The sequence below is a fragment of the Balaenoptera physalus genome (assembly GCF_965194825.1).
Source record: "Balaenoptera physalus genome assembly, chromosome: 9".
Classification (NCBI taxonomy): Eukaryota; Metazoa; Chordata; class Mammalia; order Artiodactyla; family Balaenopteridae; genus Balaenoptera; species Balaenoptera physalus.
In genome coordinates, this window is record NC_138888.1 from 13729668 (window position 1) to 13744898 (window position 15231).

General features: G+C 38.0%; 1 long non-coding RNA gene across 1 annotated transcript in view; it reads left to right on the forward strand.

The window, feature by feature from the left end:
• Positions 1-15231, forward strand: part of LOC309667003 — a 1042512-nt gene that overhangs the window by 828964 nt on the left and 198317 nt on the right. The window lies entirely within an intron of this gene.

Sequence of the window (15231 nt, forward strand, 5' to 3'; positions counted from 1 at the left end):
AGAAAATATTGAGGATGGAGATGAGAAATTGGATCAGATATGGAAGGTGATGATACACCTAGGGTGGGGGTCTTCACTAAACTGACTCAACAGAATTCTTGCTAAAACCTGGCTAACTGGGCCAAGGACAGAACTCAAGGTCAAGGACTAGTCAAGGAGAGAGTCATCGTCAATCATTTCTTTTTCACTCTGACACTAGTATTCTTTGCTGTAATTGCAACATAAAATTCCTTCATTGTATTCTGCCAGTTTGTACATGTTGTGGTTAAAACATATCATTCCCTCAGCCTGAATTTTTTTTCCTACTTGGAAAAAGTTTATTCCTAGTTATCTTTTAAAACTCAGCTTAAATATCACCTTCTCTTAAAAGTCCTCTCTGACCCACAAGTCCAATTTGGAGGCTCCTTCTCTGCGTATCCCCTCATACATTCAACCAATATTTATTCAGCGTCTACTATGGATTATGTCGGGAGCTGGGCACTGAAGATATGGTGGAAAACAACATGAATGAAGATTGAAGCTTCATCCACTACACGCAACAGGTCTTCCTTTATTTCCTCCCCCGTTCCTGTAGTCTTTAGTTCTGTGAGAGAAAAGCTGTGTTTTATTCATCTTTGCATCTCTAGAACTAACTCAGAACGTGCTGTATACAAACACTATGAAGAGAGTAAAATAGTCATTAACAGGGCTGTACTTATTCTTCATAATTTCCGCCACAATCTTGAAGACAGTCTTATTTACCCCCAAGATAGCATTTGGAGTCACACATCTGGATTTTGTCATTTCCCATGTAGCTTCATTGTAGTATCAGATCACTGAGTTCTAATTACATATTTTAACTGTGATGCAAATAAAGAAGACTTCGGGGTTCTTTTTCAGCTATTCACAAATTTTATTGTTGTGTAATGCAGATAGATGGAATGCCAGTAGAATAGCATTTTAAAAAATATCCTGGAAGAGTAGAGTGATGGACAGCCTAGATATCATCTGCATTGGTATTTGGTCTGTGTTTTAATTATTCATTTCCAAAAACGGAGGCAATGGCCAGACGGAACCACAGGATGATAGCAAAATCCCAGGAGCCTATGAAAACGTGGGTCTGCGAAAGACCCCTTTTTTATGGCCTCCTTAAGGGATAGGTGAACAGCTATGAGTTCCGCCAATTAGGCTGAGCTGGGAGTACCCTTCTCAATAGAGACGTGCCTGAGGCCGGGTAAAATGCCGTGACCCTCCCGTGAGCTGCATCCCTTACAGTGGTGGCACTGCTACTGATGAAGGACAGCAACTCCCTGTGCATCTCAGACAGTTGGTCCCAAGGGGCTTCCCACGTAGCCAGAGGAGGAGGAAGTGGGGGCACTGCTACCAGTTCCACAAGGCTCTCAGGCAAGGGACTGAGCATGTTGCAAGCCACATCCTTCAGTAATTTGGAAAAGGCTTTGAGGTCAGGTTTCGCCCTCCCCTGAAGGTACCATTTCCATTTTACCAAAGAGGTATCAGTGACTGTGCTGAACTTCTGTCGTGAGGCATGTCTAACCCAGGGCATTTTAGGAACTTGGATACAGAACAGTACCAGGTGGGGTCTGGTTAGGAGCTTGGTTTCTAAAAGAGCCCAATAGGATGTCAAAAGTTGGCACTCCAGGAAAATATATTGTGCTGCTGCTGGGGGAAGGCATGTAGTCCAAAACCCCATAGGTAGTCAGGTAAACTCATGTTTGGTCCAGAGACTCTGGAAGGCAGAGCAAGACATGGCCAAGAACTCAACTGGGAATGCGGAGCCAGGTGGGAAGTTTATCTCAGTCTCTGCTTCCTCATTTTCTCCCATTTCCTTGACCCTACGTGTTGTTACCAAGAAAGTTTGTGAAGGATGTCCCTGTAAGTCTGCTTCATAACTGGCCGCATCTTCCCTGGATGTCCTGGTTGACGTCCCCAGGATGGAGGTTTGCCTCCACTAGTGCCATATGTACAGGGTCTTTGGAGAAGCCCCTAGGCCTCTGGAGCAAAATGCCTGAGCCTTAGCATGTTGGTATGACTAAGCACTAAGCAACACCCGGGAAGCCTCCACAGGGGGTTTGCATTTATCAACGAGTTGGTGAACCTCCTCAGGGGTTTTAGGAGTTACTGGCACAAGTTATTCAGGACATTTATATTTTTCCATAATTTTTTTTAGCAGCACTGTGCCAGAACAATGTTCATGTTCATTGACCCATTGGGTCAGGGAACAAAGACCAGTAGCATCCAGTAAAGGCAGCAGCACAGAGACCACAGGCCTTTGCTGCCTTCCCTGTTTCATGGTGCCATTACTTTCCTGTTGCAAAGATATTTCACTCAACAGGGTTAAAGAATTAAATTAAGACCTGAAACTGTAAAACTCCTAGAAGAAAACAAGGGGGAAGCTCCTTGGTATTGATATTGGTGACCTTGTTTTTTTGGATATGACACCAAAAGCACAAGCAACAAGAGCAAAAAAACCCAAGTGGGCCAATATCAAACTAAAAACTTGTGCAGAAAAAGAAGCAGTCAATAAAATGAAACGGAAACCTATAGAATGACAGAAAAGACTTGCAAACCACATATCTGATAAGGGGTTAATATCCAAAATACATAAGGAACTTGTATGACTCAATAGCAAACAAAGCAAAACAACAACAAAAAGCCAAAACCACAAATAATCTGATTAGAAAATGGGCAGAGGACCTGAATAGACATTTTTTCCAAAGAAGACATACAAATGGACAACAGGTACGTGAAAAGATGCTCAACATCATTAATCATCAGGTAAATAAAAACCAAAACCACGAGATATCACCTTATGCCTGTCAGAACAGTTATTATCAAAAAAGATAAAAGATAAGTGTTGGCGAGGATGTGGAGAAAAGAGAGCCCTTGTGCACTGTTGGTGGGAATATAAATTGGTGCAGCTGCTATGGAAAACATTATGGAGATTACTCAATAAATTGAAAATAGAACTACGTTACGATATAGCAATCTCACACTGGGCGTATTTCTGAAAAAAATAAAATCACTATCTTGAAGAAATTTCTGCACTCTCCCATTCATTGCAGCATTATTCACAATAGACAAGACATGGAAACAATATAAGTGTCCGTCGATGGATGAATAGATAAAGAAAATGTAGTATAGATGCAACAGAATATTGTTCAGCCATAAAAAGAAAATTCTACCATTTGTAATAACATGGATCAACCTTGAGAACATTATGCTAAGTGAAATAAGTCAAACAGAAAAATAAATACTGCATGATCTCACTTATGTGTGGAATCTACAAAAAGCTGAACTCATAGAAATAGATAGCAGAATGGTGGTTGTCAGAGGCCGTGGGCAGGATGTGTGTGTGTATGTGTGTGGGGAGCAATGGGGTAATGTTAATCAAAGGGCATAAATTTCCAGGTATAAGATGAATAAGTCCCAGGGATATAATGTACAGCATGGTGACTACAGTTAACAATACTATATTCTATACTTCAAGGTTGTTAAGAGCGTAGGTTTAAAAAAAGGTAATTATATGAGGTGATAGAGGCGTTAACTAACCTTACTGTGGTAATCATTTTGCAATATAGACAGGTATCAAATCATACCTCTGTATACCTTATACTTACACAATCTTATATGGCAGCTATATCTCAAGAAATTTGGGGAAAAAAAATCCAACTTCATATACTGAATTAAACTTGAATTTTTCACTTAATAAAAAATTCTGGATTAACCAAGATGGCGGAGTAGAAGGACGTGCTCTCACTCCCTCTTGCGAGAGCACCAGAATCAAAGCTGGCTGCTGGACAATCATTGACAGGAAGACCCTGGACTTCACCAAGGAGGATACCCCACGTCCAAGGACAGAGGAGAAGCCACAGTGAGACGGTAGGAGGGGCGCAATCAGAGTAAAATCAAATCCCATAACTGCTGGGTGGGTGACTCACAGACTGGCGAACACTTATACCACAGAAGTCCACCCACTGGAGTGAAGGTTCTGAGCCCCACGTCAGGCTTCCCAACCTGGGGGTCCGGCTACGGGAAGAGGAATTCCTAGAGAATCAGACTTTGAAGCCTAGTGGGAATTGATTGCAGGACTTTGACAGGACTGGGGGAAACAGAGACCCCACTCTTGGAGGGCACACACAAAGTAATGTGTGCATCGGGACCCAGGGGAAGGAGCAGTGACCCTGGGGGAGACTGAACCAGACCTACCTGCTGGTGTTGGGGGGTCTCCTGCAGAGGCGAGTGGTGGCTCTGTTTCACCATGGGGATAAGGACACTGGCAGCCGAGGTTCTGGGAAGTTCTCCTTGGCGTGAGCCCTCCCAGAGTCTGCCATTAACCCCACCAAAGAGCACGGGTAGGCTCCAGTGTTGGGTTGCCTCAGGCAAAACAACCAACAGGGAGGGAACCCAGCCCCACCCATCAACAGTCAAGTGGATTAAGGTTTTACTGAGCTCTGACCGCCAGAGCAACAGTCAGCTCTACCCACCACCAGAGCCTCCCATCAAGCCTCTTAGATAGCCTCAACCACCAGAGGGCAGACAACAGAAGCAAGAAAAGCTACAATCCTGCAGCCTGTGGACCAAAAACCACAGTTACAGAAAGGTAGACAAGATGAAAAGGCAGAGGGCTATGTACCAGATGAAGGAACAAGAAAAAACCCCAGAAAAACAACTAAATGAAGTGGAGATAGGCAACCTTCCAGAAAAAGAATTCAGAATAATGATAGTGAAGATGATCCAGGACCTCGGAATAAGAATGGAGGCAAAGATTGAGAAGATGCAAGAAATGATTAACAAAGACCTAGAAGAATTAAAGAACAAACAAACAGAGATGACCAATACAATAACTGAAATGAAAACTACACTAGAAGGAATCAATAGCAGAATAACTGAGGCAGAAGAACGGATAAGTGACCTGGAAGACAGAATGGTTGAATTCACTGCTGCGGAACAGACTAAAGAAAAAAGAATGAAAAGAAATGAAGACAGCCTAAGAGACCTCTGGGACAACATTAAACGCAACAACATTCGCATTATAGGGGTCCCAGAAGGAGAAGAGAGAGAGAAAGGACCAGAGAAAATATTTGAAGAGATTATAGTCGAAAACTTCCCTAACATGGGAAAGGAAATAGCCACCCAAGTCCAGGAAGCGCAGAGAGTCCCATACAGAATAAACCCAAGGAGAAACACGCCGAGACACATAGTAATCAAAGTGGCAAAAATTAAAGACAAAGAAAAATTATTGAAAGCAGCAAGGGAAAAACGACAAATAACATACAAGGGAACTCCCATAAGGTTAACAGCTGATTTCTCAGCAGAAACTCTGCAAGCCAGAAGGGAGTGGCATGATATACTTAATGTGATGAAAGGGAAGAACCTACAACCAAGATTACTCTACCCGGCAAGGATCTCATTTAGATTTGATGGAGAAATCAAAAGCTTTACAGACAAGCAAAAGCTAAGAGAATTCAGCACCACCAAACCAGCTCTACAACAAATGCTAAAGGAACTTCTCTAAGTGGGAAACACAAGACAAGAAAAGGACCTACAAAAACAAACCCAAAACAATTAAGAAAATGGTCATAGGAACATACATATCGATAATTACCTTAAACGTGAATGGATTAAACGCCCCAACCAAAAGAAATAGACTGGCTGAATGGATACAAAAACAAGACCCATATATATGCTGTCTACAAGAGACCCACTTTAGACCTAGGGACACATACAGACTGAAAGTGAGGGGATGGAAAAAGATATTCCATGCAAATGGAAATCAAAAGAAAGCTGGAGTAGCTATACTCATATCAGATAAAATAGACTTTAAAATAAAGAATGTTACAAGAGACAAGGAAGGACACTACATAATAATCCAGGGATCAATCCAAGAAGAAGATATAACAATTATAAATATATATGCACCCAACATAGGAGCACCTCAATACATAAGGCAACTGCTAACAGCTATAAAAGAGGAAATCGACAGTAACACAATAATAGTGGGGGACTTTAACACTTCACTTACACCAATGGACAGATCATCCAAAATGAAAATAAATAAGGAAACAGAAGCTTTAAATGACACAATAGACCAGATAGATTTAATTGATATATATAGGACATTCCATCCAAAAACAGCAGATTACACGTTCTTCTCAAGTGCGCACGGAACATTCTCCAGGATAGATCACATCTTGGGTCACAAATCAAGCCTCAGTAAATTTAAGAAAATTGAAATCATACCAAGCATCTTTTCTGACCACAACGCTACGAGATTAGAAATGAATTACAGGGGAAAAAACGTAAAAAAGACAAACACATGGAGGCTAAACAATACGTTACTAAATAACAAAGAGATCACTGAAGAAATCAAAGAGGAAATAAAAAAATACCTAGAGACAAATGACAATGAAAACACGACGACCCAAAACCTATGGGATGCAGCAAAAGCGGTTCTAAGAGGGAAGTTTATAGCTATACAAGCCTACCTCAAGAAACAAGAAAAATCTCAAGTAAACAATCTAACCTTACACCTAAAGAAACTAGAGAAAGAAGAACAAACAAAACCCAAAGTTAGCAGAAGGAAAGAAATCATAAAGATCAGAGCAGAAATAAATGAAATAGAAACAAAGAAAACAATAGCAAAGATCAATAAAACTAAAAGTTGGTTCTTTGAGAAGATAAACAAAATTGATAAGCCATTAGCCAGACTCATCAAGAAAAAGAGGGAGAGGACTCAAATCAATAAAATCAGAAATGAAAAAGGAGAAGTTACAACAGACACCGCAGAAATACAAAACATCCTAAGAGACTACTATAAGCAACTTTATGCCAATAAAATGGACAACCTGGAAGAAATGGACAAATTCTTAGAAAGGTATAACCTTCCAAGACTGAATCAGGAAGAAACAGAAAATATGAACAGACCAATCACAAGTAATGAAATTGAAACTGTGATTAAAAATCTTCCAACAAACAAAAGTCCAGGACCAGATGGCTTCACAGGTGAATTCTATCAAACATTTAGAGAAGAGCTAACACCCATCCTTCTCAAACTCTTCCAAAAAATTGCAGAGGAAGGAACACTCCCAAACTCATTCTATGAGGCCACCATCACCCTGATACCAAAACCAGACAAAGACACTACAAAAAAAGAAAATTACAGACCAATATCACTGATGAATATAGATGCAAAAATCCTCAACAAAATACTAGCAAACAGAATCCAACAACACATTAAAAGGATCATACACCACGATCAAGTGGGATTTATCCCAGGGATGCAAGGATTCTTCAATATACGCAAATCAATCAATGTGATACACCATATTAACAAACTGAAGAATAAGAACCATATGATCATCTCAATAGATGCAGAAAAAGCTTTTGACAAAATTCAACACCCATTTATGATAAAAACTCTCCAGAAAGTGGGCATAGAGGGAACCTACCTCAACATAATAAAGGCCATATATGACAAACCCACAGCCAACATTGTCCTCAATGGTGAAAAACTGAAACCATTTCCACTAAGATCAGGAACAAGACAAGGTTGCCCACTCTCACCACTATTATTCAACATAGTTCTGGAAGTCCTAGCCACGGCAATCAGAGAAGAAAAAGAAATAAAAGGAATACAAATTGGAAAAGAGGAAGTAAAACTGTCACTGTTTGCGGATGACATGATACTATACATAGAGAATCCTAAAACTGCCACCAGAAAACTGCTAGAGCTAATTAATGAATATGGTAAAGTTGCAGGATACAAAATGAATGCACAGAAATCTCTTGCATTCCTATACACTAATGATGAAAAATCTGAAAGAGAAATTATGGAAACACTCCCATTTACCATTGCAACAAAAAGAATAAAATACCTAGGAATAAACCTACCTAGGGAGACAAAAGACCTGTATGCAGAAAACTATAAGACACTGATGAAAGAAATTAAAGATGATACCAACAGATGGAGAGATATACCATGTTCTTGGATTGGAAGAATCAACATTGTGAAAATGAGTATACTACCCAAAGCAATCTACAGATTCAATGCAATCCCTATCAAATTACCAATGGCATTTTTTACGGAGCTAGAACAAATCATCTTAAAATTTGTATGGAGACACAAAAGACCCCGAATAGCCAAAGCAGTCTTGAGGCAAAAAAATGGAGCTGGAGGAATCAGACTCCCTGACTTCAGACTATACTACAAAGCTACAGTAATCAAGACAATATGGTACTGGCACAAAAACAGAAACATAGATCAATGGAACAAGATAGAAAGCCCAGAGATTAACCCACGCACCTATGGTCAACTAATCTATGACAAAGGAGGCAAAGATATACAATGGAGAAAAGACAGTCTCTTCAATAAGTGGTGCTGGCAAAACTGGACAGCTACATGTAAAAGAATGAAATTAGAATACTCCCTAACACCATACACAAAAATAAACTCAAAATGGATTAGAGACCTAAATATAAGACTGGACACTATAAAACTCTTAGAGGAAAACATAGGAAGAACACTCTTTGACATAAATCACAGCAAGATCTTTTTTGATCCATCTCCTAGAGTAATGGAAATAAAAACAAAAATAAACAAGTGGGACCTAATGAAACTTCAAAGCTTTTGCACAGCAAAGGAAACCATAAACAAGACGAAAAGACAACCCTCAGAATGGGAGAAAATATTTGCAAATGAATCAACGGACAAAGGATTAATCTCCAAAATATATAAACAGCTCACTCAGCTCAATATCAAAGAAACAAACACCCCAATCCAAAAATGGGCAGAAGACCTAAATAGACATTTCTCCAAAGAAGACATACAGATGGCCACGAGGCACATGAAAAGATGCTCAACATCACTAATTATTAGAGAAATGCAAATCAAAACTACAATGAGGTATCACCTCACTCCCGTTAGAATGGGCATCATCAGAAAATCTACAAACAACAAATGCTGGAGAGGGTGTGGAGAAAAGGGAACCCTCTTGCACTGTTGGTGGGAATGTAAATTGATACAGCCACTATGGAGAACAATATGGAGGTTCCTTAAAAAACTAAAAATAGAATTACCATATGACCCAGCAATCCCACTACTGGGCATATACCCAGAGAAAACCGTAATTCAAAAAGACACATGCACCCGAATGTTCATTGCAGCACTATTTACAATAGCCAGGTCATGGAAGCAACCTAAATGCCCATCAACAGACGAATGGATAAAGAAGATGTGGTACATATATACAATGGAATATTACTCAGCCATAAAAAGGAACGAAATTGAGTCATTTGTTGAGACGTGGATGGATCTAGAGACTGTCATACAGAGTGAAGTAAGTCAGAAAGAGAAAAACAAATATCGTATATTAATGCATGTATGTGGAACCTAGAAAAATGGTACAGATGAGCCAGTTTGCAGGGCAGAAGTTGAGACACAGATGTAGAGAATGGACATATGGACACCAAGGGGGGGAAACTGCGGTGAGGTGGGGATGGTGGTGTGCTGAATTGGGCGATTGGGATTGACATGTATACACTGATGTGTATAAAATTGATGCCTAATAGGAACCTGCAGTATAAAAAAGCAAACAAAACAACTAATACTAAACTTTCATTGGGTTATTTGTATGGAAATATGTTAATATAAATGTTTCAGATAGTACATGAAATTCCTAAAAATCTTATATTTGTATTTATATGGAAATATGTATGGAAATATGTTAATATAAATGTTTCAGACATTACATGAAATTTCTAAAAATCTTATATTTGTATTTGTATGGAAATATGTTAATATAAATGTTTCAGACATTACATGAAATTTCTAAAAATCTTATATGTTCTGGTATAATGTTATAAGTAATAATCCTAGTTACTACTTTAAAATGTATATCTCAGAAATAACTGATTTTCTTGTCAACTGCATTATTATGAACTTTCATCAAATCTTTTACCGTGGTCATTTTTAAGTCTTTTGTCATTTACAGACAGTTCTGGGTGTACTCTGATGATTTTGCAAATATGTTCCTATAAAAGGGTTTCATCTTCAAGAAATTCATGGAAAAGACTCTGACAAGTACAGGTTTCTGGTAACTGACTGTACTGCTGAACTGAATGAATAAGCATTTTCAGAACTCTGATGAAAAACTGATGATCTCATGAAAGTGCTAACAAAAGATCAAGATAAAAAAAAAAAAACCAATTAATTACATGGGACTGAGTGAACTGATGAGGATGAGTATAATTTTTGTGACTTTCTGTCTGAATTAAAAAAAAAAAAAAATCCCACAAGGACTCAGAGGCAAAGAATATACAAATCAATTTTCACTGCAAAGTAAAGGAGCCGTTACAGTGGAGGATTACTGGACTGAATGTCAATATTATGACATAGTATGAGTGTGTTTCATGTTTGGTAATTGCAATCATTGTAGCTTTTGTTGTGGTCATCCATGTACAATGCTTGGTGTCAGTCTATTTATCTCTTGTAAAAATAAAATACAGTGTGTGTGTGTGGAAAAAAAAAAAAAAATAAGTTCCATGTTTAAAGGAGTCACCCATTTCAGTCACTTTGAGAAAATGTGAAATGAATAAATGTTACCATATATAGATCTAAAAAAAAAAAAAAAAAAAAAAAAAAAAAAAAATTCTGAACACCTTCCTCTTTCAATAAATATAGGATTAATTATTACTTTTAAGGTACATTGTACCCCACATGGTTTGGTATGAGAAAATACATATGAAGTACCCAGCACAGTGCCAGGCATAAAAGTCCTGGTTGCAATATATATTAATATATTTAAAATGTAGGTATTCTTAGGTATAAATCACCACAGAAACTATAATGCAAGCGGTCTTAGAAGGAGCAGTGAGGTCCCTGCACAAATTTGAGTTACACTAATAAAGGCAACACTCAATGGATGAGCTCAGATGTAGGCAAATATCACAAGAGAAAGATTGTCTTTCAGGGTAAAAGGAGGGAGAGATCACTAGGACTGCAGCCTAAGCAGTGGTATTGACCGGGCTAAAGATTCTGACAACAGAGGGGGGTGGCCAGTTTTGAAAGAGGAATACTGGAGGGGGTATGACCCAGGCACAAACCAGGGGAAAGTGTGCCTGCAAACTGACGCCCATGTTTGGCTCTGTCCCCAGTGGTGATGGGTGAATTCCTGTCCCAGCCGGTTGACAATAGGAATGACAACCATCCAGTTCACACCCCTGGCTCTCTTCCCAGGCTTATCAAAAAAAAGTTACTGTAAAACTTATATTTAAAAGGTGCATTTGGAAATACATTGATAAACTTAAAAACTCTCTATGAAAACACAGTCTTAGGTTGGCAAGAGCTTAGCATATTCTGAGAAAAATCTGCACAAAAGGGAAATACCTTCTGCCCTTCCTTTTTTCACAAGTATTGAGTGATGAATCTGGTGCAGGCATGTCTATAGGCCCTTAGTACACAACAGCAAACAAGTTCAGTGAAGGCCTTAGTATGAAGGATAATAATCCCAACAGAAGCCATACATAATAATAAACCAAAACAAAATCTCTCTAGAGCTGAACTAATAGTTTAATAGTCACCTACAATTTAAAAACTCATTGAATTTTAATTTTAGTACAGATGGATTAAAAAGCAAATTATCAACAGAAAAGCAATCTATCATAGTTTCTAAATGATCTTTCAAGTGGAAACATGGAGGGTGGTAATAGATACTGAATGAATTCCATTATGGTTCTGGTGTGGATAATTCTGCATTTTATCTCCCCAAAGAAAAAATTAAACAACCTTAATTAAAGCTAATTAATTAATTAATAACAAATTAAAAATTTAATATTAAGCAATTTGAGGGTTCTAATAAATGCAGATCTTATCTCCCATCTCACCAAATATTAGTTTAGCCAGAATAGAAAACTTCAGTATTTGATTCAAACTCATAAACAGATCTCAATGACTTTATTACAGATGTGTTTAACTAAATAATTTTACTGTCTTCAAAACCTATTTTTGGGACTTCCCCGGTGGCACAGTGGTTAAGAATCCACCTGCCAATGCAGGGGACATGGGTTCGAGCCCTGGTCCGTGAAGATCCCACATGCCACAAAGCAACTAAGCCCATGAGCCACAACTACTGAGCCTGCGCTCTAGAGCCTGCGAACCACAAATACTGAGCCCGAGCACCTACAGCCCGTGCTCCGCAACAAGAGAAGCCACCGCAAAGAGAAGCCTGCACACCGCAGCAAAGAGTAGCCCCAGCTCGCCGCAACTAGAGAAAGCCCGCGCACAACAACAAAGACCCAACACAGCCAAAAAATAAATAAATAAATTATTATTATTATTTTTTAAACTATTTTGGAAGACATTATGGGAGAATGTGGTGGGCAGGGGAGAGCAGAAAAAAAACCAATAGGTTAATTTGTCCTTCCTAGAATTTTGACAGATAAGACATATGAAATGATAAAACAAGTGAAAAAAATCAAAGTTTAAATCAAGCAGAAAGAATATTTTCAGAAGAATAATAAGTTGTTGCAACATTAGTAAAAAGAAATTTAAATTGTCTTTGGAAATAATGAGTAACCTATACAGCAGTTCATCAAAATTTGACAAAATTTGTTCAGAATTTAAATGCACTTCTTATATTAACTCAAGCATTATTCTTATTAGTTATATAAAGACTGCGTGACCCACATATAAACTCATATAAATGTGAATGCTTTTAAGAGGTTTAAAAATAAATGTCATAAATATTTTAACCAGGAAGCAAAAGTCCTGCAATCTTTGCTGTCATCCCCCATACACCCACTTTCTCTATTATCCCTTAAAGTATACCACTTGAAAGAGGATCTAATTAATTGAGTTCACCTTCCCCCAAAACTGTTTACATCCCTCTTTCAAGGTTGTGGCACTAAGGGGTAAGAGTTACTTCAATTATCACCTTGAGTCATCTATGATCAAATGCTTATAGAAGATAAGGTTTTGGTCGACCATGTACTTGTTGCCATAGAAATTTTTAGTGAACATAAGAAGTACGGTGTTTTGTTGGTGGTTTCTAAGAAGAACCAATTTGGAGAAAGAAAATTTATGTTCAGGATCAAGGTCTTAGTAAAAGGCCAGAACTTCTATGTCTGCCCTAAAAGAAATTCCTGTTTCGTAAAGCTGCAGAACGGATAATTCTGAAAGGCAAACACAGGGTCTAATCCTGCACTTGGCTGAAGAATAATGCAAAATGAATCCCCACTCTCATTGGGTCTCTTAAGTTAAAATTAGGGCATTGACTGTAAAAGGTTGGAATCCCACAAATTTGGGGTGATAAAATGCAAGCAGATTCTGATGAAACTGAGAAAATCAAATCCTAAATTCTGCCAAGACTTTCTTTGCCAGTAGAAGCATCCTTTTCTCTCCTGCCTTACAACATTAGTGTCCCCTTGGCTGTAGAAACCATAATGGTCTCCATGAGGTAGTTGTCTTGCAGGGAGTCCTGATTCCCCTCAAGACTCCCCTCCACCACAGCACAGAACTCAGAGTGAAGTTCACAAGTGAAAGTCTCATTCTTGTGCAAAACTCCCAATCAGCTCTTTTTATTCTACTTTTATATATGACCTGATAATCCAGACTCATCAGACATCTTAAGACATCCTATATGAAAGACAAGAACAGATAAACAATAACAAAACCACATCAGCTAGCCAAAACCAACATCAACAATAAAAACAAACCATAAACTAAGGCAGTTGGGAAAGAAAATGATGGAAGAGGGTGAAATAAACAAAAAGATAGATAATATATCCATGAAATAAGAACAGAATACTATACAAAGAGTAGTCAGAGAATGAGAAAGAGCCCATGGGAATTAAATATATAATAGCAGAAATGAAAACAGTAAACTATTTTAAAAGATAAAGTAAAATCCCACAAAATAGATAAAAAGACAGATATATAAACTAGGAGCAAATGGATATGAAAACTAGATGATTAATCATAACTGTAAAACAAAACTAGGAAGAGAGAATAGAAAAAACAAAAGGAAGAAATTTTCAAACATAGTTCAAGAAAATTTCCTAGAGCTGAATGACCTAAGTTTCCATAATGAAAATGTCCACAGAGATGCACTGTAAAATAAATGAAACAGAACCACATACATATATCACTGTGGAATTTCAGAACATTTGGAACAAGAAGATTCTAATTACTTCCAAGAAGAAAAACACTTAAAAGGATCAAGAAGCAAAACGTAATTGAATTTCTCATTAGAAATACTTGAAGCAAGACAACAATGAATCAAGGTCCATGCATCCCTTATCTGGAAGCTACTGAAAGATACATTCCACTAAGATGAGAAGACATCTAAAGAAGAAGAAAAAGAGACATGAAATGCACAAGAGACATTCAGGGAGTCCCCAGGATTATGGTCCAGAAGCTCTCAGGATGATGATTTGTGCAACAGACCCAGAGGGCAAGCAGTTCTCATGGGACTAAGTCAGGAAGCTTCAGGAAACTTGCCTTTCAAAGCTGAATCTAATAGAATATATCTAATATGTTTCAACTTAATGAGACAGGTTACACAACAGGGAAAAAAATGGAAGGTGAATTATTGCTAATTATAGGTACATAGTAAACCAAGGAAACAAATAATAAAAGACTCCTGGGAGAAAAATGTACAAGTCACCATAGTATACTACATGGCTTGGTACTAAGTATTTAACCAATTACAGTGTTGATATACAATATTGGGAGAATGGAGAAAAAAGGATCATGCCTATGGGGTAGGTAGTGGTGGAGAAAAAGAAGTAAGTTCTCAGCTTCCATAGTGACAAATCCATAGATTATACCTAAAACTGAAAACTCAGGGAGTGGCAGTCAAAGGAGGTTATACAGAGGTAAGCAACCAAAAGAATTAAAATTGTTGCCTGGAGAATGTGATGGAGGTGAGGGGTGTCAGGAAGTTATGGGGTTTTTATGTTTTAGGGTTTTTTCTGGGGGGGTGTAAGTCATGAAGAACTGTTTGACTCCTTAAAATATGTGCTTGAATAACTTTATAGAACTGTTTGACTAAATATGTGCCTGTACAGCTTTAATAAACCTTAAAAAATTAAAAATAAATTAAAAATAATTTATTATGAATGATTAAACATTTATGATCATGCCTAAGTGAGGTTTTAGGAGATTAACCACAAACTAAGATAAATAGGTGGATAATTGTCGTTGAATACATTATAGTTCACATAATTGAATCCAAA